General features: G+C 33.9%; 1 long non-coding RNA gene across 1 annotated transcript in view; it reads right to left on the bottom strand.

Annotated features, from left to right (window-relative positions):
* Positions 1-546: 546 nt before the first annotated feature.
* Positions 547-21,067, bottom strand: part of LOC145265595 (uncharacterized) — a 64,475-nt gene continuing 43,954 nt past the window's right edge. The window contains exon 2 of the long non-coding RNA XR_013864681.1: positions 547-7,310. This is a non-coding gene — a long non-coding RNA (uncharacterized LOC145265595). The remainder of the gene's footprint in view (positions 7,311-21,067) is intronic.

Here is a 21,067-nt window from a genome sequence, read left to right as displayed (position 1 = left end):
ATTGAAGTTAATTTTTATGTTGATAAATAAAATAAAATACGATAGACAAATAAGGTTAAGAGAAAATACTTCTAATATATATAAGGTTTTAAAGAATTTATTTTAAAAGACAAAAACATAGAAACAACTATAGAAGAAATTTTTTTTTCTATCAAAAGTATCTAAAAAGCTTTTTTTTTTTTTGGCAAAATGCGATGCATCCGTTCAGTCTCAAGCGACGATGGATACTCCCTGTAGGGGTAGCTGTGCGTGTAATTATGAGGCAAGGGTTGTGCAATCCCAACAACACCTCTCTTGTAGTGCTCGAGTCCAGTGACAAGGAGAAGGGCCTAGACAACTGGAAACAATGTCGAGATAAGGGGAAATCTCATACAGCAACCGAAATTCTCAAATGGTCAATTATTTACTGACCAGGTTCAACGTCGTTTAACTTTGGTGATCTTACGGGAACCAATGTGAATCATGCCGTACATAGAAAAATTATGCCGTGCAAGAATTTTAAGTTTAATAAAATGAGTTTTTTTTGTTTGTTTTTTTTTTTTACAAAAAAAAAAAAAAAAAAAAAAAAAAAAATCACGGAAACAACTATGATCAAAGACAATTTTTTTTTTTCAAGAACTAGCAGGCCTCCCAGCGTTTCCTGGCCATAAAATACTTATAGGTCTTATAGGCACTTCTGTACGAAAGTGTCAGGAGGCGAATGTGTGTATTTTAGTTTCAAGAACGGACGATAGCGCGCGTTTCTCATTCAAAGAACAGGGGTCGATAACTCGTACCTTTCTAAAACCTCTAATTGTTTCATGTTTTAAAATTATATTTTGTTTCATTGACAAACTAAAATTAAATTTTGACATATTTTTATACAATCTTATTGTGAAACAAAACAAAAAAAACAAAAACAAATTATATGTTACATTTTATACAGTCTTAAAGGAACAAAAAAAAAATTTAGGTTTGTTTTACTATACACATAGATTCGAAAAAGTTGTCACAAAACAAATATATAACAAATAAATGTTATCAAAGGCAAGATAAGTTACTTTTCTACCCAACTGGATATGTTTTTAGTGTTTATATTTGATGTAACATGTTTATTCAGCTCGAAAAACATAGTGTTTACCGACGTATTGGAAAATTCAAAATGGCGGCCGACTCTCTCTCGGAGACAGTAAGTTTGGGAAAAGGAGTTATAAATAAAAAAACAGTCAAAATACTGTTAAAAACCTGCCGAATATATGTCGACCTATGTCACGGTAACATATATTGAGCGAGTTTCTAACAGTATTTTGTCTGTTTTTTTTATTTATAACTCATTTTCCCAAACTTACAGCCTTAAAGAGAGAGTCGGCTGCTATTTTAAATTTTCCAATACATCGGTAAACACTGTTTTTCGAGCTGAATAAACATGTTACATTAAATATAAACACTAAAAACATATCCAGTTAGGTAGAAAAGTAACTTATCTTGCCTTTGATAACATTTATTTGTGATATATTTGTTTTTTTGACAACTTTTTCGAATCTGTGTACAGTAAAACAAAACAAAAAATTCTAAAAACAATGTATAAAATTTTCATGTTTTAAACGCAGTTATTTTTTTCACTCATTAAAAAAAATATTAAAACATTAAAATTATATTTTTTATTCAATAAATATTTTGCTTTTCTTATATTTTTGTTATTTATTTCGTCATATATTTTTGCCTTCTCGGGGACATTTATATTTGAGGTTCACAGAACGGTCGGTAGAGGGCGTTTTTCATTCAAAAAACAGGGGTCAATAACTAGTCTGTCGACTTATGGCACTGTCGTACAGAAGTGCCGTATTATATTTTAATTCTTGCAGATTTCTAATTTATGATTATTATAGAGCCAATTCTCTATTATAATCCAATAGATAGCAAGGATTTCAAAAATTGTATAAAAAAAAAAAAAAAAATTAACTTGATACCATCCCTTAGAATAGAAACCAGAACGTTTAGTGCTCCAACCTCAGTCATTATCTCTCCAACGTCATTACTGTTTGAGCTACCAACAAATAGATACTACAGGCTAAAAATTAAGCGACTTGGAGCTATGAATGTTGGGTTTTGCGCATGCACAAAAGTAACAGCTGGAGTAATAATTTATACGACTTACCCTGCCATGGTCAACTGTTTTGTTTTCAGTGTTTACCTCTTAGTAGCAATTTTTTCTAATTAAAAACCAAATCGAAAGTGCTACAGGTCTACATACCCTATATATCAAATTGCAAATTTGTAGACCAAATATTTAGAGAGGAGTTTGGTAGAGACTTTTTACACACACATTTGTGTGCTAGAACGTTTCCATCATAAATTCTATGCAATTATGCAGAATGTAGAAACTATGCATAAATAGAATTCAGCATAATAGCGAAATGAAACCAATCATTTAATAAGAAACCATAAAAATGAATTTAACGCGTATTTTTTTTTTAAAGGAATATGCAAATAAGTTAACCTTTATGTAGTCGCTTGCATACCCATGACCGAGTATATTAAGTTTGTTTTAATCATTTTTAAATAAAAAAAAGTAGTCTTTTAATATCAATGTCAGCGTGTGAAAAAAAAGTAAAATAAAATTCATATGTATATAGATAAGTGATTTTTCTTTTTAACGAAAATATTGTTTGCTGACAGCTGTAATTGTGTTTGCTTTTTCTGGCTTATTTTCCGACAGTTTCCTGTAAACTGTTGGAAAATGCTGACATGACCTTGGGTCAGGTTCTGGATAAGCATGGAGATTTGCAATGTATTTGCATATCAAATAGAACAAGGTATGCATGTTATTGGTCTGTTATTTCTTTTGTCAGTCAATACAATGGTCAACAAAAGTTGCAGATGGAACAGGGCTGACCATTGTCGATGCAAAGGCTGATAAAAATTCACAAGTGACAAAAAGTCAACTTTTGTCAATTCAGTGGCCGACAAAGGTGGACATATGGTTGACATCCTACAATGTTTCAAGCAACAGAAATGGACATGTAGCCGACTTCCAATGGAAGAGAACATATGTCCGACATTCGATGACATAATGAACAACAGAACTGGACACAAGTGGCCGATTTCCATCGACGCAGTAACTAATAAGGAAATTGGTCTTTAAGAGAATCAAAAATAATTTCAGAAATTTTGAGATTTAAAAAAAAATTTTTTTAATTTTCAAGAATTATCATGTTTCAATTTTATGGTTTTAATCTCACACATAATGCGCAACACGGTTGGCAGTAATTTTCCATAACAGAATAAAACCAGAAAATCTCATTAACACAACGATCCGATAAGACAACAAAACTACTTTGACGCAAACAAAAAATTAGGACATTTGCGTTTTGAAATATCCTCTCCGTGAGGAATCCAGAGTCTGTCATCATAAAAAGAAAACAAGTACTTGCGCAGATTAGTGATATTTTGAACCAATGCATTTCAGGTGAAAATCTTATGTACTTTTCATGTCGAAATTAGTATAATTTCTAAAAATTTCAAAAATAATCCAGTAGAAAATTTACCCACAATTACGTTCTGACATTTTGTGTTTAAAAATGGTGGGAGTTCTAGTTATTTAGTCAAAATGATCGACTGTAGTTACCTCCCTTGGATCTTGAGAACACTTCAACGTTTAAACGTTTTATGCAAAATCGATTAATTTGATAAATTTTACTTGTTTTTATTTTATTATTGGATCATTTTTTTTCTGTAATTTTTTAGAATTTATAATTTGGACGTGACAAGTAAGTACGTAATAATGTTTTCAACTGAAATGTGTTGGTTTGAAAAAAAAAAATCACTAAACTGCACAAGCACGAGGAATCATTAATATTTTTGGTATATTAATTTCACAATATTGTAAAGGCAAGAGATGATTGCAATATCTTCAGATTATAAATTTAACAAGCAGAGTTCAAATTCTGGCAGCTCATTTGAATTCAATGGCATTTTTTGAGGGGGAGGAGGGGTACACTTGTCCCTATTCACCTATCCTCCCCACGAGGTCAGAATTAAAGAAAAGATCGGTTTTAATGTAGAGAAAAATCCAGCTCCCCAAAAATGAGCCCTCTGGATTGGTATAAAAATTTAAATTGCCTCAGTCAAAAAAGATTCCTTCACTTAAATAGGACAGAAAAAGATGAAGTTTAGTATCAGAGCAGATACTACACTTTGACTCGTTAAGTGTAGAACATAAATTAGTTTAATATATATATATATATATATATATATATATATATATATTACACACACATACACACCTTATTTTGTTATTTTTCTATATCCTGCTTTGATCGAGGACAGAAAAGATCAAGCATAAAAGATACTACACTTTGATCCTAGCCAATGTCCCTATATAACTGTGTGTCCCACAAGAGCAGAATTAGATCCAAGGTTAGTTTTTGATGTGGGAGAAATCCAGTTAAGAGGAAAAAAAATGGTGGGGTGGGGGTACTTTGGCATTGAAACAAAAATTAAATTTGCCTCAGTTAAAAAGGATTAAGTGCTGTATCTGTTCTGATACTACACTTTGGTATGCAGATTTAAGTCATTTGCAAATGCAGATTTGTAAAGTGTAGAATACAAATTAGTTTCTGTTTTATTTTTAAATTTCTTTTTACCTTAATTTGTCATTCTTATATCCTGGACAACGCCGGATATCTGTAAATATAGTAAAAGGAACAAAAAAAAACCCCAAAAAAACTGAAGCTGCCATAATTTTTTGACAGTTTATATTATGCACGATTTAGAGATTAAACTTTTTTTTTTTAGTTTTAAAATTTTAAATCAATTCTATAAAACCCAAAGCTGCCATGATTTTTTTTTTTTTTTAAGTATACACTATTTAGAGAAAACTTTATTTTATTTTATTTTTTTTAAAATTTTAAATCAACTCTAACAGAATGGAATATTTCTCACAATTTTTAAGTTGGAGATTAGAAAGAACTTTTTATATTCGAGAAAATCAAATTGAAAGGTAAATAATTTACAAAGAAATGATAGAAGAAATCATCTTTAAGCCATGACAGAGTTAATTCCCTTTACAAAACTCGGATCAATAGGGCACATATGTACTGAATTAAAATTAAAATTAAGAAAATTCTAATAATACAAAATAAACAAAACATACATCAAAGTAGTTAAATAATTAACACGAAATAAAACATTAACAATAATTAACACGAAATAAAACATTAACTATCAGAATATTTATTGAATCAAAATAAAATAAAGAAAAATTCGTTTTCTCAAAAGAAAACGGAAAAGTCACACACATTTCAATAATGACTGTTCAAAACTAGAAATTTTAAAACTCATACATTTTCATGTAATGGCAATTTGTATTCATTTCAAAATTTTCTTAATTTTATTTTAATTCCACAAATATTCAAAGATAATATTTCATATTTAAGATAATTATTTTTTACATTGTGTTTACTTTAGTGTATTTGTTTTTAACAAAAAATTACATGAAACTGACATTTTCGGGTTGGGCCTTTCTGAATTGTCTCCCCTTTAAAGGAGTTCTTCAAAAATTTAGACAAAATTGTCAAAAAAATAAATAAATAAATAAAAATAAATAAACAGCTAAATCAGAAAATAGAATCTAGCGTTTTTTTTTTTTTTTTTTTTTGTTTCTTTTTAAATCTAACTTTTCGTACCCTATGTAAAAATATTAATATTCACATTTCGAGTTTCTGAATTTTTAGATGAGGAGTGATTATTCTGACTATTGTTTTTATCCGGAGTGTTATTCAAACAACGTTCCAGTTGATGTAGCCTCCGACCTTCTTCAGATGTATTTTGTTGAACTCGAGAATCTTCCAACCAAGCTCGGGAATCTTTTTGTTGAACTCAGCTGACAGAACGAGAGCAAACTACCCCAATGGACTAAAAGGATTCTAAATGAAATCCTACGCAAATCGTAGAGTTCGACAAAAAGATTGCTGATTTGAGAAGATACGTCTTAAGAAGGTCGGGGGTCGAAAGGTTGTGAAAATAGCACTCAAGATGAGAACAGTTGTCCAAATCATATGTATAGTTTGTGTTTGCTATACATACGTTTTAGTTTAATGTTCCTATTTACTTGCCTCCCCACGAGGGCAGAGTTAGACACAAAGTCGGTTTTTAATGTGGGGAAAATCCAGCTCCCCAAAAAAGGGGCACGCTGGATAGGAACAAAAAAATAAAATTGCCTCATTCTACTTCTAGAATGAGGCAATTGTAATTTTTCTCTTCCACTGATCGAGGACAGAAGAGATTAAGTGGAGCATCAAAACAGATACTACACTTTGCTTCTAGCCAAAAGGCCAAGTTTGATGTTATTCAATGTTCCCGGTGTGTACATCAATCAAAAAAAAAAAAAAAAGAAAAAAAAAAAAGGTATCTTACTAAATATGTTCCCGGTGTACACAAGCATTAATTATACTTGGTAAATGTTAAGTGAAAACTCCTGCAGTTATTGTTTAAAAAGGGGAGTTAACTGCTGACGTAATGATATTCTCAAAAAAAAAAAAAAAAAGGTTTTAAAGAATACACAAGGTGGGTGGAGAGGGCTCGTATGCATTAGTTATACTTTAAGTCATATCTGATGGATCTGTGCATGGTATAAGTTCCTCTTTTGTTGGGTGAGATCTGAGGTTATGGTGGCGTGGCGTGCCCCAAGGGGAAACAAGATGAACTTGTTCTAACGGCGATATTGTGGCCTTTCTCGTGCAATTGAGAAAGCAGCCGAACACGATGAATCCGATAGACAGGAACAGAATAAAGAACCCCATTATATGAAGCCCTCCGTATTTTGAGAAACCAGTCTCGTCATAGAACGGCACAATAGTGATGGCAGTGCCAGGAATTGTCAGCGGAAGACCAAAGATCACCAGACAAGGACCCACTACACTCCTCATTTGCTGAAGCTGGGACTTGAATTTCCGGCCGCTTGACATGATCTTAAAAGTTTCCGTTCTTTTACGTTCAAAAAGGAAAGTTCTGCAAACATAAAAAAAAAAAGATTGGTCGCAAAAAAAAAAAAAAAAATGGAAATTCCCAGGTTTCCTTATCTTTCAATCTCTGTCATTCAAAATTATTTTCTTTGAAAGCAAGAAACTGGAAAACAAAGTCGACTTGACAAATGTCTACTGGGTTCGATGGAACGTCATCCATTTTGTGCTTGTAGTGAAAATAGGAAAAAATTACTTCGACCTGTGGAACAGACACAGAAATTTACAGGAAAAAAAAAAAAAAAAGAAATGGTCAACTTTCTATTTATTCAGAGAAGATTTTCATGATTTCCGGACCTCAGAGGATTCCTGGAAAATAAGAAAAACAAATTGTAAGTTGGCATCTACAAAATTTCAATTGCAACAAAAAGATTAAAATAAAAGTCACCAAACAAAACAAGGAAATTAAATATGAGGTTAAATTTAACGATATGTGTAAGTAATGTGAAATGATGAATTTAAATAAAAGGTAAAAGTTCACATGAAGGCAGCAATCTAATTTGAATAGATACTAGCAGAGACACTTGACTAGCCCTTCGTCATTAACCAGTTTTGGTATTTCTAATGGGCAAAGCTGATGCCTTGCCCTCACTCTCCAAAGTAAAAAAAAATAAATAAATAAATAAAATAAAAAATAAAAACGAAGATATGTGATTATTCAATGAACACTACTTCTCGAAATTCTGTGTTTAGTTCGTGCTTCAACTGTGGGGAAACAAAATCAGTTTTAATATTGATAATTGACTGAATTTTTTTTTTTTTTTTTTGCATAAAACAAACGGTTAGAAAGACCAGACGAGTGTGAAATAGTTTTTAATAAATATTAAAAATAAAACAGAATTTTTTTTTTTTAATTTTCGGATAGTAAAGTAATCATCTTCAGGAAATTGGACAGTTCTTTTTATTTTTTTTCTCCCCTCCCCCACATGCAACAGCGGTGAGACCCCTTGGCATGATTTGTAATGTTTGGAGTTAAGTGAAAAGGATGTTGGTCCAATTACAGCTTAAATTTATAAAAGCTGTCTAATAGATGCTTACATGTAAAACAGATGCCGATGATGATGAAAGCGATGATAATGACATGACGACAATGACGATGACAAGGAAACACAGGTGCAGTCAAGCAAGAAGTCACCAGCTTTCGCTATTAAAGCTGGCAAACACTCCTCTCTGAATCCTACTCGACCAACAAAAAGAAACAAGGAATAATTACTCTTTATGAACATTCTCCCTTTTTTCCTCCATATATTCCAACACCTTAAGGAGAAAAATAAACCCAGGATTTTTGTAAACGAGAAAAGGTTGGTTGTTTTTGTTTTACGGCATATCAACCCTTTTCAGGTTATTTAATGCCGAATCCAAAGATTTTGAAGAAAGATTTTTTAATAGAATATATTTGTTGTTTTCAAGTCATGAGAAAAGGAATAGGACACAGGTGTAGTGAAGTGAGAAGTTAACCGCTTTCACCGATAAAGCCAAAAAACACTCCTCTTTGTGACCGCTATTCGACCAACAAAATGAAGCAAGGAATAAGTACTCTTTATGAACATTCTTTTTTTTCTTCCGTTTCTTTCATCTTTGTATTATTTTGAAAAGTGACGACACATGAAAATGTACTATTTTGAACATGCAGATTCAATCTAGTTTTTTTGTTGTTGAAAGTTATTCAGAAACTTAAACGTTCATAGTTTGTCTTGGATTAAATCGAATTTTTATTTCATGTTTTTTTTTATGTTATAATTCACAAAACAAGGAATAATCTTTAAATATTTATTTATTGTGTTTGGTTTGGTTGTTTTGGTGAGTAATTTTTTTTTTTTTTTTTTTTTTTTTTTTACATGATTAAGTTTTGCAAATGGAACAAAACAATAACATCATTAACGTTTGATGCATTTTAGGCCAGGATTGGTTAGTTGGTTGTTTTTGTTTTACGGTGTTACATGATAAGGGCTGTCCCCTGTTCATGTAAGTATAAAAATAGAGAGATTAGTTAAAATGAAAATAAGAGAAAGCAGAAATCGAACCCTGGACATAAGTTTTAAACAACAATAGGTTTAAATGGAATGTCCAGTAAATTGTTAATTCGGATGAAATAAATAATAAATAAACTATTCAATTGTTAAAAGAATGTGGATAATAAAATATGAGTTAAATAAATTAGATATGTAGGTTAAATTCCTTTGTGGAAACAACACAAGGAAAATAGGTTATTGCGAAATCAATGTCGAAAACGTGCAAAGTCGCGCATGTTGAAACACGTGAATTTTGCTCACGTGGCCGGGATGCATGGATTTCTCAATATAGTAGGGAGAGAGTCAGAGACAGGGGGAGAGAGAGTCAGAGACAGTCAGGGGAGACAGTCAGTGAGAAAACTCAGAGACAGGCGGACGTCTGAAGCGAGACGTTACTTCAGAAACTAAAATGTGAAACTTTGAGTTCTTAATGAGGAAGTCGACCGGTCGTCAGAAAATAAATTCACCATGTGTTTTGGATAAAGCTCATCTTTGTGTTGTGATTTCTACAAAAAGGTAAATTGTATCGTTATTATATGTCTGTGTTATAAAATGTCATTACAACAACATCTCTCTCTCTCTCTCTAAGATACAACATCATATGTAATAAGACAAGAACTCTCACTAAGACACATATCATTACTAATAAGAACTCACGTAACATACGCGCACAAGTGGTATAGTCTAATACTAATAATAATAACTATATAACAACGGGATGTCAACCTTTTTCATGTTATTTAATGCCGAATCGAGTACATTTTTTTTTTTAAGTCAGATTCTATTTAACCCATAGTTGGGACCCTAACAGGTACTATCACTCCGGGTCAGAGTGGACCTGGGAGCAATGGCAATTAAAGGGTGGCTCCACACTCCCCAAGGCCCGCAAGGTGGGGCTTCACCATCGGATATAGTTTTAGGTCATATCCAGGACCTTTAGGCCAGGAAGCCAATATCTTTAGACAGCCTGATCTGGTAGCACCAGACTAAAGCAGGAGGAGGAGTAGCAGAAATTGACGCAGCCACATAAGTTGTGTCTAACAAAAGGATGACAGTCGTTATTGTTTTTTTGATAAAATCGCCATTGTTAATGATGTGCTTCGACGTGGATGAACGACACCTAACAGTTTTTCTCCCTTTGGCCGAGAGCCAAATGCGTTCGATTTATTTGGTATGACCGTCTGACAATCCGGCTTCATTTTTTTTTTTTTTTTTTTTTTAATCACAATCAACCAAATATTGTTACGCAACCAAGTAGCATTCTCTTGACATTTCTATAGTGTGCGTGGTCGTCATGGAAACTTAATAAAATCTAGCAGCAGAAAAAAAAAATGCAGCTCTAAGACCAGAAATACGAGTTTCATCAGGTTGGATTAAGAGACTAGAAGTGAATAATAAAAGAGCGTTTAAATCAATTGAACCGATTTATTCTAACCAGAAAAAAAGAAAAACTGGTCGTTTATTAGAATGACTAACAGGACAGAAGAGGATGAAAAAAAAAAATAAATAAATAAATGTTACGAAAGGCAAGATAATTTATTCTTGTACCTACCTAAATAAGTTTTTTCGTGGTTTAACTTATTTTAAAGTGTTTGTTTACTTAAAAAATACTAGTGCACAACCTGTCGAGTTAAAGAAACAAAAATAGTAGTCTCATTAGAGACAATCGAGCCTCGATAATCGCTCAAAAACTGAAAATTAAACAAAATACTAGTACAAGATTAGCGACATTCATAGGATGTGCTTTTATCGGTATTATGTTGAATTTTATTTTTGAGGCACGATTATCGTTCTAAATTGGAAGACCATCTGTTTTGTTCTAACTAGGCAGGTTTTACTCTAATTTTATTTTTAAGTAAATAAACACTTTAAGTTAAAAAAACTTGACCAGGTAGTTAGAAGAGTAACTTATCTTGCCTTTGGTAACATTTATTTGTTGTGTACTTATTTTTTCACCCCCTTTTGTTTTGTTGAATATTCTAAAAATAAATAAATAAATTTAAAAAAAGTCCCCAAAATAATTTATATATCATCGGCTTAATATCCATTTAACATTCTTAAAACTATCTGCCCATGTATTTATCCATTTTTATGATTTCTTAGTTATTTTTCCCCACGTTTTCCTTGGTCTTCCCCTGTTAACTGACCTTATTACCTCAACTGGTCAACATCTACTACCCCAAAAACTCTCATCCATTCTTTAGCCATACCATTGAACTCTATGCAGTTCAGATTTAGTTATGTAGTCCCTTTCTCCTAAGTCTATTATTGCCGATAAAACCTTACAGAAAACTCAGCAAAAGTCTCCTCGTATCATCCATGCACGAGAAGTTTATTCTTATTCCTTAAATGCACGAGAAACTCAATGACAACTAGACAACATGATCACTCATGGAATGCGGCTAAGAGAAACAGCACATTAAAAAAAACAGCACATTTAAAAAAAAAACCCAGTACATTTAAAAAAAACCCAGTACATTTAATAAAAACAGCACTTTAAAAAAAACAGCACATTAAAAAAAACAGCACATTAAAAAAAACAGCACAGATTTTTCTTTGGCTATTTGATCACTAGTGAGTGAAAACGTAGCATTCCTTTGTGTTGCCTTTTTTCAAGTGCCATTTTTCGACCTTGCGTCACATCTCCCCACTGTGGGTGGGGAGTAAAACATTTAATTCACTACGCAAAGACATCCTAAGATGTATTAAAGATATTGTAAGGAAGTACTAGAGCCAAATCCCGTCTCTCGATGGAGTCCTGTTGCCATATCTAGAGAGGAGTTTCTAAGGAGTACCCTTTCCTTCCTTGACAGTAGTAGTAATCCAATGGACTAGGACCTTTTCACTTCATACTCTATTCCTCACAAAAAAGACATTGAGGGTATCACTGCTTTAGCGATACTTTTATTGTAGGTACTCGACTGTGCTCCAATTTATGGTCCTCTATAAAACGTTTGTAACAAATACTTATCTACCTATAACATTAAAAAATTTCCCTCACTATATTTGTAAATTTCTCTGGTTCTCTCCAAACTTTACAGCAAATTCCTTAATGAATCTTGCTTTTCTGCCTGCCGGAAAACTGCTTATGTGGGGCCAGTTTTCAAGAATTCTGGCAAAAGAACTGACCCAGTAATTTACCGCCCCATTAGCCTCCTCCCACTTTTCGCCAAAATATTTGAGTCCATAATTAACCAAGCTCTAGTCCGTCACCTTACAGATGCTAAACATCTGACCAACCAACAATATGGATTTAGACAAGCCCGTTCCACAGCAGATATCCTAACTGTAATCTCGGAGCGTATATACCATTCACTTGACAAAGCAGGGGAGGGTAGAGCGGTAGCTCTAGATATATCTAAGGCTTTTGACAGGATATGACATGAAGGTCCTCTCAGGAAAATCATACGGTATCACTGGAAGAATATTTAACAGAATTAAATCCTTCTTAGAGAAGAGAAAAATCCAGGTTGTTCTCGATGGGTTACGTCTAAACAATATGATATAAATGTGGGAGTGCCTCAGGGGTCTATCCCTGGACCTCTATTATTCCTGATATTCATAAATGACCTCCCTGACAAAATTGTCTGTGAGATGGGTATCTATGCTGATGACACCACGCTCTATAACAGACACGACAGGAAAAGAATTTAACACATATCTAAAGAAATGGCAGAAACACTAGAGGATGACCTCCAATCTGTAGTGGAATGGGGACAAATATGGATGGTCACATTCAATGCTGCCAAGACTAAACTTGTTTCCTTCAATAATTACAAGAAACCTTCTCTACCACCAATAGCAATGGCCAAAGACTCTTTATCTGAAAGTACATCTTTTAAACTCCTTAGCTTAAGGTTCACAGTAAACATGAGTTGGAAAAATGACATTGAGAGCATTGCCAGGACCGCTGCGGAAAAGGTAGGCTCTCTCTACCGTGCTAGAAAGCTACTAACGCCTGAAAGTATCCTGTACCTTTTTAAGACCACCATTCGCCCATGTATGGAATATTATTGCCATATTTGGCTGGTGCATTTGTTACTAGTCTCTCACTCCTAGACACGGTTCAAAAGAGAGTCGCCAACCTAATAGGTCCTGAACTGTCATCCAAGATTCAGCCTCTGTTCCATTGATGAAATGTTGCATCCCTCTGCCTGTTCTACATGTACTTTAACGGTGAATACTTCAATGAACTGCAAGCACTTGTACCCCCTCGACGTAAATACCTCTGACAAACCCAACAAGCAGCAAAATCCCACCCCTTCACAGTTGAGATCCCTAAATGTAAGAGAGCCTTCTACTCTTATAGTTTCTTCCCGAGAATCGCTAGACTTTGGAATTCCCTTCCGGGTTCCTGCTTCCAACTGTACTGACATGCAGAAGTTCAAGTGCAACATGAACCGACATCTTTCTGCCCAACTCCCCACATAGTGCCCCTGTAGCTTGTGTCCCTAATAGTAGCCCCCTACATCAAAGTGATAATCTGCCTTGTTTGAGGTGAAAATGTAATTAAAAAAAAAAATTATATATATATATATATATATATATATATATATTATATATATATATATACAAGGCAAAACGGCCATGTGCGTTTTTGTATGTCAAAGAAAAGAGGGGAGGAGGGTTCTCAACAACGTCACATTTATTTTAAATTTTCCTTATACTCCCTAGATTATAACATCTACGATTTGCGAACGGACGTCGTCTCTACATTTATTTTGATTGACTTTTAAAAAATCCACTCTATTCCGTCCTTTCGCGTGTTTGTTTATAAGAAAAAGACAAACAAAGCGAAACTAATCAAAGCAAAGTGGATCGCCTGGCTTTCCGGCCAGAGCCTCAAGAAATGCAATCAGCTTTGATCAATGTTGGGAAAACCCTTCATATCAGACAATTGTTATTCATTTGGAGAGCTCCCCCTTTTGGGAGGGGGGGGGCTGGTTTTCCCCAACATCATGGGAAAGCAAAAGATGGCAGAAAGCTGAAAGCTTAACTGGCCTACAGCCAACCGTTGTTTCTGCGCGTTCGTGATTCTTAACTTATTCACTTCAAGTCAACTTTTTGATTGACATCGATAAATTTGGACGCTTTTTACTTCCTGTCGTGACAGGAAGTAAAAAGCTTTTCTTTTACTTTCTTTTCCGCCTTCGAATCACGAGTTCGAGCCTGCCTACCAACTTTTTTTTTTTTTTTACACAAAAACACCCGGGCAACGCCGGTCATCCCCACTAGCTATTTAGAAAGCTACAACTCACTCGCTCAGCAAGCTAAAACCAGTAAAAGTACACTCCTAAACAAAACACCTTTTAGTAACCATGAATGTCTCCGCCCTATATGCAAACATCCCATACAAATGAAGATGGGCAAGTCTAAAGAATTTCTTATGGGCAAACATTTCCAGAATAGCAGAAACATACGTTTCTGAATTTTTTTTTATATGAGGATTGATTATTCCTATTATTTGAATTCTTTAGACTACTGTTAAGTGAGATTTTCACAACGTTCAGGTCGATGTAACCTCTGACCTTCTTCGAACTCAGAATTGGAAAGAGAATTGTAATGTGCAGGTGTCATTCGCTTAAGAAAAAGAAAAAGTCAAACTCAAAACCTGACCGACACGAGATAAAAACGTTCTATGTAGATTGAGACACGATAGGGTTGGATAATATAAAAAGCCAGCATTCCTTCAGTTGGGAACGATTTCTCTTTTTTTGTCGGCTCGACGTCGGTACGGTGTACTTTGCAATCCGGTGTCAGTTGAAGAAAGCTTGTTTGCGATAACGTTGAAAAGGGACCAGGACAGATTTTTGTTACGTGTGCTTCGACGTTGTGAACTTGGCAATCTGGATATCATTTTTCTTTAACTCAAATATTCAACTAGAGGAATATGCAAAGGACCCGTGGCATAATGGATAGAGTACTTGATGAGATTTAGTTGTAAAAGCTACATTCCCGAGGATTAGGTGTTCAATCATCAGTATGGCTTTGTTTTTATTTATTTACGCATGCGCAGAATTTTTGAAAAGAGAAGTCGTAAACTGGAACATGTAAAGTGGAAGCGGATGGACGGTTTCAACGTCCAAGCAAGACGATTCGAGTTTCATATATATATACTAGCAGTTCAGCCCAGCTTTGCTCGGGCCCTATGTACTGTTCATAACTTTATGTGTGTGTGTGTATATATACATCAAAACGTTTGACTCCTGTCCAGGTAACCTACATCTAAAATTTCAAGTGTTTAGACCCAAAATTGGCAGAGGAGTTTAATAGAGTCTGCAAAGATCAACTCTTTCAACTTTAACCTCTTGGTAGCCAAATTTTCGCCCAAAAACTGATTAAAAAGCTTGCTGCATGTCTGAATATGCTTTATATAAAATTTCAAAAATTTAGACCCAAAATTGGTTGAATAGTTTGCTAGAGACCACAAAGGTTAAATCTTTTGAACTTTGATCCCTTGGCAGCCAAATCTTCGCCCAAAAACTGATTAAAAAGCTTGCTCTATGTCTGAATACACTTTATATAAAATTTCAAATGTTTAGACCCGAATTTGGCTGAGTAATTTGGTAGAGGTCGCAGAGGTCAAATTTTTGTAACTTTGACCCAATTTTGACCTCTTAACATTGTGTTTTGAGCTCAAATCGAATTATAAAGTTAGATCCATGTCCAAGCAACGTACATCTAAAATTTCAAGTTTTTAGACCCAAAATTGGTGGAGGAGTTTGGTAGAGTTTTCAACGGTCAACTCGTTAAACTTTGACCCCGTGACAACGAAATTTCTGGCCGAAAACTGATTAAAAAGATTTTCCCCAAATATCAATAAACCTTTTGCCAAATCTCGAGTCTCGAGACTGAAAATTGACAGAGTAGTTTGGTAGGGAAATGTACACACAGACAATTTCACTTTTATAGATAGACTTATTTTTAATGAAATTTCGATCGGATCGTTTAATAAAAAGTCTCTTTGTCTATCTGTCCATTCCACTTGTTTTCTCAGAAACTACTTTCCGATTTTGTATGGATCTTTGTTATGATGAGCGAGCTAAGTATTATGGTATGCGTCTAATGCACTGTTAGGGATTAATATTTAATGCAAAAATAAGCACGTATTCAGCCATAAATTTGGCATATACACTCACACCAAGTCAACAGTCTATAACTTTCACCTATTTTTAACGTGCTAAAAAGTCTTGCATTTTTTCCTCTATTTCTTCCATTTGGTTAATCTGTCTTATTTTATTTTTAACAACTCTAGATATCTTTCATTAGAATGTGAATCATTCATCCTATAAAGTTCCGATTACTATTTTTAAATTAGTTGACGGGGAAAAAAATGTCCATTTCTTTTTTTCTTTCTTTTTAACTGTAGAAAATGGATTAACATTTCGTAATTAGGAATTTCAAATCAAATATTGCTTTTTTTGTAATTTAATAATAGTTATATCATTTTCCTTGGCATTTGAGGAGACAGATATGTCAGAGCAACCCGAGCTATGGCTCATCTTCAATAAAAATACATAAAAGATAATTTGAATCCAACTCAAACACCCTCCCCTTAATATATTCATATATCTTTCTATCTATCTACAATTATATGAAAGGAACTTTGGGTGTTTATTTTTATGTCTGTGTGGGAGTTCGTTTCCAATGGACTCCTAAATGACTGAGTCGATTTTTATTTTTGTATTTTTTTTTTTTTTTTTTTTTTGACATTTCACAAATGTACTTTAGGTTGAATACAACATAACCTTCAAATCAAATGTAAACAAATTCTTGTTGAGTCATCCCCATAAATAATGAAATTCTACCTAATTTACACTATTAACGATTACTACACTACCATCTTACATTAATTAACCCTTATCCTCAAATTATTGCTTTTGTTCCCTGCCCTGCAGAACATGAATGAGTTTTGCAATGGAAGAGGAAAAAGGATTACAGTATTAGTGTTCGGTACATTTTAAGTTAGGAAACCAGTCAGAAAGTGTAGGGGGGAGATAGAAAAAGAAAAGGGAAATGGGAAGAAGGAAAGGGGGGAAATGGTGGGTGGTTGCTTTTTTTGTTTTGCAGAACATAAGTTCCTATTTACAATGCCTCCCCACGGGACAGAGTTAGACACCAGGGTCGTTTTTCAATGTGGAGAAAAGGAACAAAAATAAAAATTGTCTCAGTCGTGAAGGATTTCTCCTCCACTGACAGAACAAGAAATTGAAGTGTAGATCTGAAGAACAGATACTACACTTTGATCTTGACCCGAAGGTCAAGCTGCGAAAGGAAGTAAGAAAAAAAAAATTCAATGTTAGGTGCATTTCGTCTCAGGAAACCAATATCTTCAGACAGCCGTATCTGGTAGCATCAGGATAGGACAGGGACGCGATCGCAATGATTTTCTGTTTAGAGCACAATTGAAGCATGATACTTGACTTTCGCACATTTTATATGTAAAATATTTTTTATAAAATCAACAGTGAGTTCTCTACAGTGCAATGTAGATTACAATGCATTGTTTACTAAGACACTGCAAAGAGGCATGTGAAGCTTCCTCCCGGAACTTCTCTCCCACAGAAGAGACGTTGCAAGCCCATCCTTGTTTTATCGTTATTTCCATGGCAGGTGTTCGTCTGAACTCCAATCTCTGGTTCCTCCCTCGCCAATCTTTCACAAAAAACACCCGTCTAGCTGAATCCACAGTTAAAAATTTCCCCCACTCTTTATCTGTGCCTAAATCAAAACGTGAATTCCATGAACAAAGCTTCTTTCTTAGAACTGCATGCCTGTGGAACTGTTCCGTCTGACTGCTTCCCACCTGACTACGACTTGGATGTCTTCAAGTCCAACGTTAACAAATTCCTAATGAACCCGCCCCCTTAAGTAAACACTTCATCAAATCTCCACACTAACGTACTGTACATGCAATAACCCTTATCCCTGAGTGGCTTCTGGGCCTTGATAAGTGGTGACCACCGTGTAAAAAAAAAAAAATATATATATATATAAATATATTTATGTATGCGTATATATATTTGTTTATAAAATTTTGCCTACTAAATTCCTGTCAGTTCTTGGTCTATATGCATGAAACTTAGTATATAAGGTATTCAAACCCATGCAAAACTTTATACTTGGGTTTTAGCTGGGGAAAATTGTCGCAAGAGTGAAAATTAAAAAATTGTATTTGCCAGTTGAAGGTCAAACGATTGCATTACGAATATGCGTTTTAATGTAATAGCTATTGGTTAAGGTTTTAATTTTTAGCCTTGCAAACAGGTCTTCATAGCTCAGGCATTAACGTCAAAGGAAAAGGTAAATAGTAAGCTGAACATTTTGGTTTCGATTTTTGATGTTGGTGCACGAATTATTTAGGTTTTAATTTTTTAAATTATTACTATATATTGGGTCCAACATAAATATAACATTTTGATTAATGCATTAAGTGTATTATAGAACCGGGCAATGCCGGGCGCCCTGCTTGTCCTTTATATATAGGGACCTATCAGGATGTAAGAAGCTCTACACTTGATGGAGCATACCGTAATAATGAATTCAAGGTAATCTAAACCTAGTTCTTTATTTTATTTGTCTGTTCAGAAAGGAACCCATGGAAATTGAAAAAAAAAAAAATTAAAAAAAACAAAAGATAAAAAACAAAAAACATCAAACAAAACACAAAAAACATCAAACAAAACACAAAAAACATAAAAAACATCAAACAAAACATAAAAAACATCAAACAAAACATAAAAAACAAACAAAACATAAAAAACAAACAAAACATAAAAAACAAACAAAACATAAAAAACATAAAAACATAAAAAACATAAAAACATAAAAAACATAAAAACATAAAAAACATAAAAACATAAAAAACATAAAAACATCAAACAAAACATAAAAAACATCAAACAAAACATAAAAAACATCAAACAAAACATAAAAAACATCAAACAAAACATAAAAAACATCAAACAAAACATCAAACAAAACATCAAGCAAGACATCAAACAAAACAAAACATCAAACAATCAAAAAATAAAACAAACAAACGACGAATTTAAAACAATTTTTTTAGCAAATTCTTTTAACCTTTTAAAGCTAAAAAAAGAATTGATTTAAAAAATCTAGATTTTTTTTTCAATGAAAATTCAACACAACACTTTTTTCTAATTTTTTTCTATATAAATTATAAAAGGAACATCAATTCACTTGCAATGTTTTTTTTTAGTTTTATAAAGAAAATATAATAAATAAAAGACTTTTTTTAAATTATAAAATAAAATAGCCAATTTGAAACCGCAAACAGCAAGCCATGTTTTTTTTTGGGGGGGGGATTTTTGGAGAGGAAATGGTTTTAATGATTTTTAACTGATGAAGAGCGATTATAAAGTGGGTAATTCGTTTCTCATTAATTAATGTTTGCGATGATGATGTTTTTTTTTGTGACACTGGACGTACGGACAAGGAATTAATATTTAGATAATTTTTTCTAATAATCCGCTTTTGAATAGATTGATTGAACCAACACAGGCCTGGAAGATCTTGAAAACCAGCAGAATAAGATGAGGGTAGGGGAGTTATTATTCAGACTTAATTGCAAAGCGGACAATGCAAAACTACATTAACAGATGAATCTGAACCAACACGAACGTGCTAAAGACGGCTTAAGCAAATCCATGTCCAGTAAGTGGAGCCAATCGAATCAGGGAATGATTTGAAATTTTGCACGGAAATAAAATCATCGACTTTTTAGGCTGACTTGTTTTCGGCCGATAGAAATAGAAGTGGAGAAAGGAAAAATTTTATTTAATTGGAATTCATTATTGAAATGAGTAATTTGTATTTCATTTATTTATTTATTCATTTATTCATTTGTATTATTTATTCATTTATTTATTTATTGCGGACTATTATCCTCATCTTTTAGTTGTTTCATGACGTTTCGGCCAACTATTCCTCTGGCCTTCATCAGGCGGTTAACTGCAACGGGATATGTTGCAATATTTTTTAGCTAATGAGGGGGTAGCCATTTAGATTGTTGCCCACATCAGCAATACTTGGCACAAGGCCGGAAAAGTGGGGAACTAAGCAGGCTCCCCTAAAGGAGGGGCGCTCCTGTAATTGCAAAAATTGTCGGAGTAACCCCGTCGGCTTTCTCCCGGTCAGGGCGTCTCAGGCAGTAAGCGATGAACTTACTCCACTGGAAAGCCCAGTGGAAAGGCCTGGGAGGAGGGACCTCCTAGGTATTACCCAGGCAGTGTACCTCAGTCGGACAGGTGCTGGGCCAGCTCCCGGACCCTCACCTATCGGGCTGAGTGTCAAGAACAGATCCTTGATGAGTACAACTAGCCTGTCTCCCTGCAGCCGAAGCCGCTAGGAGATACATCCCATCATAAAAGATTTATAATGGGGGGTATGGTCACTCACAGTTGGAAGATACTATTTATAAACAATGCTGCTAGGAACTGACGAATCAAATTAATTCATATTCCACTACCAACCAATCAAAAACCAGAATCCAAATCTCAATACCACTTATGTCAAATTTCTAGTCTGTAGACTGAAAAATGATAGTTTGGCAGGGAAATGTACACACACACACACACACCCACATAATTTCACTTTTATATATAGACTAGCAGGGCTACCCGGTGTTGCTCGGGATCGTATAAACAATGAAAAAACAAAAGCAGATTATTGAACATATGTTTTATTCTTAGGGGAAAGGAATCTTTCATCTCAAGTTTTAGCGTTACAAACAAACATTTGTCTTTTATATATATAGATAATGACAGGTTTTTTGGGGGCCCCCCTCGAAGATAACTGATCAGTTGACCAACTTCTAGTGGTCCGTTTGATGTGAAATTTCGATATTTGTCATCCGGGTGATGGGGCTTCGATATGATACCAAATTTGTCAAGTTTGGTTCCGTCTTTCAAAAGTTTTAGCGTTACAAACAAACATACATACACACAGACGTTTGGCTTTTATATATATAGATTACGTACAGACTTTCTACATGATTTATACTTGTGCAATATTTGCGTAAAACGTTTATAG

The sequence above is a fragment of the Euprymna scolopes genome, chromosome 40 (assembly GCF_053919585.1).
Source record: "Euprymna scolopes isolate OS-2025 chromosome 40, ASM5391958v1, whole genome shotgun sequence".
Taxonomy (NCBI): domain Eukaryota; kingdom Metazoa; phylum Mollusca; class Cephalopoda; order Sepiida; family Sepiolidae; genus Euprymna; species Euprymna scolopes.
This window is presented reverse-complemented; position numbering and strand designations above follow the sequence as displayed.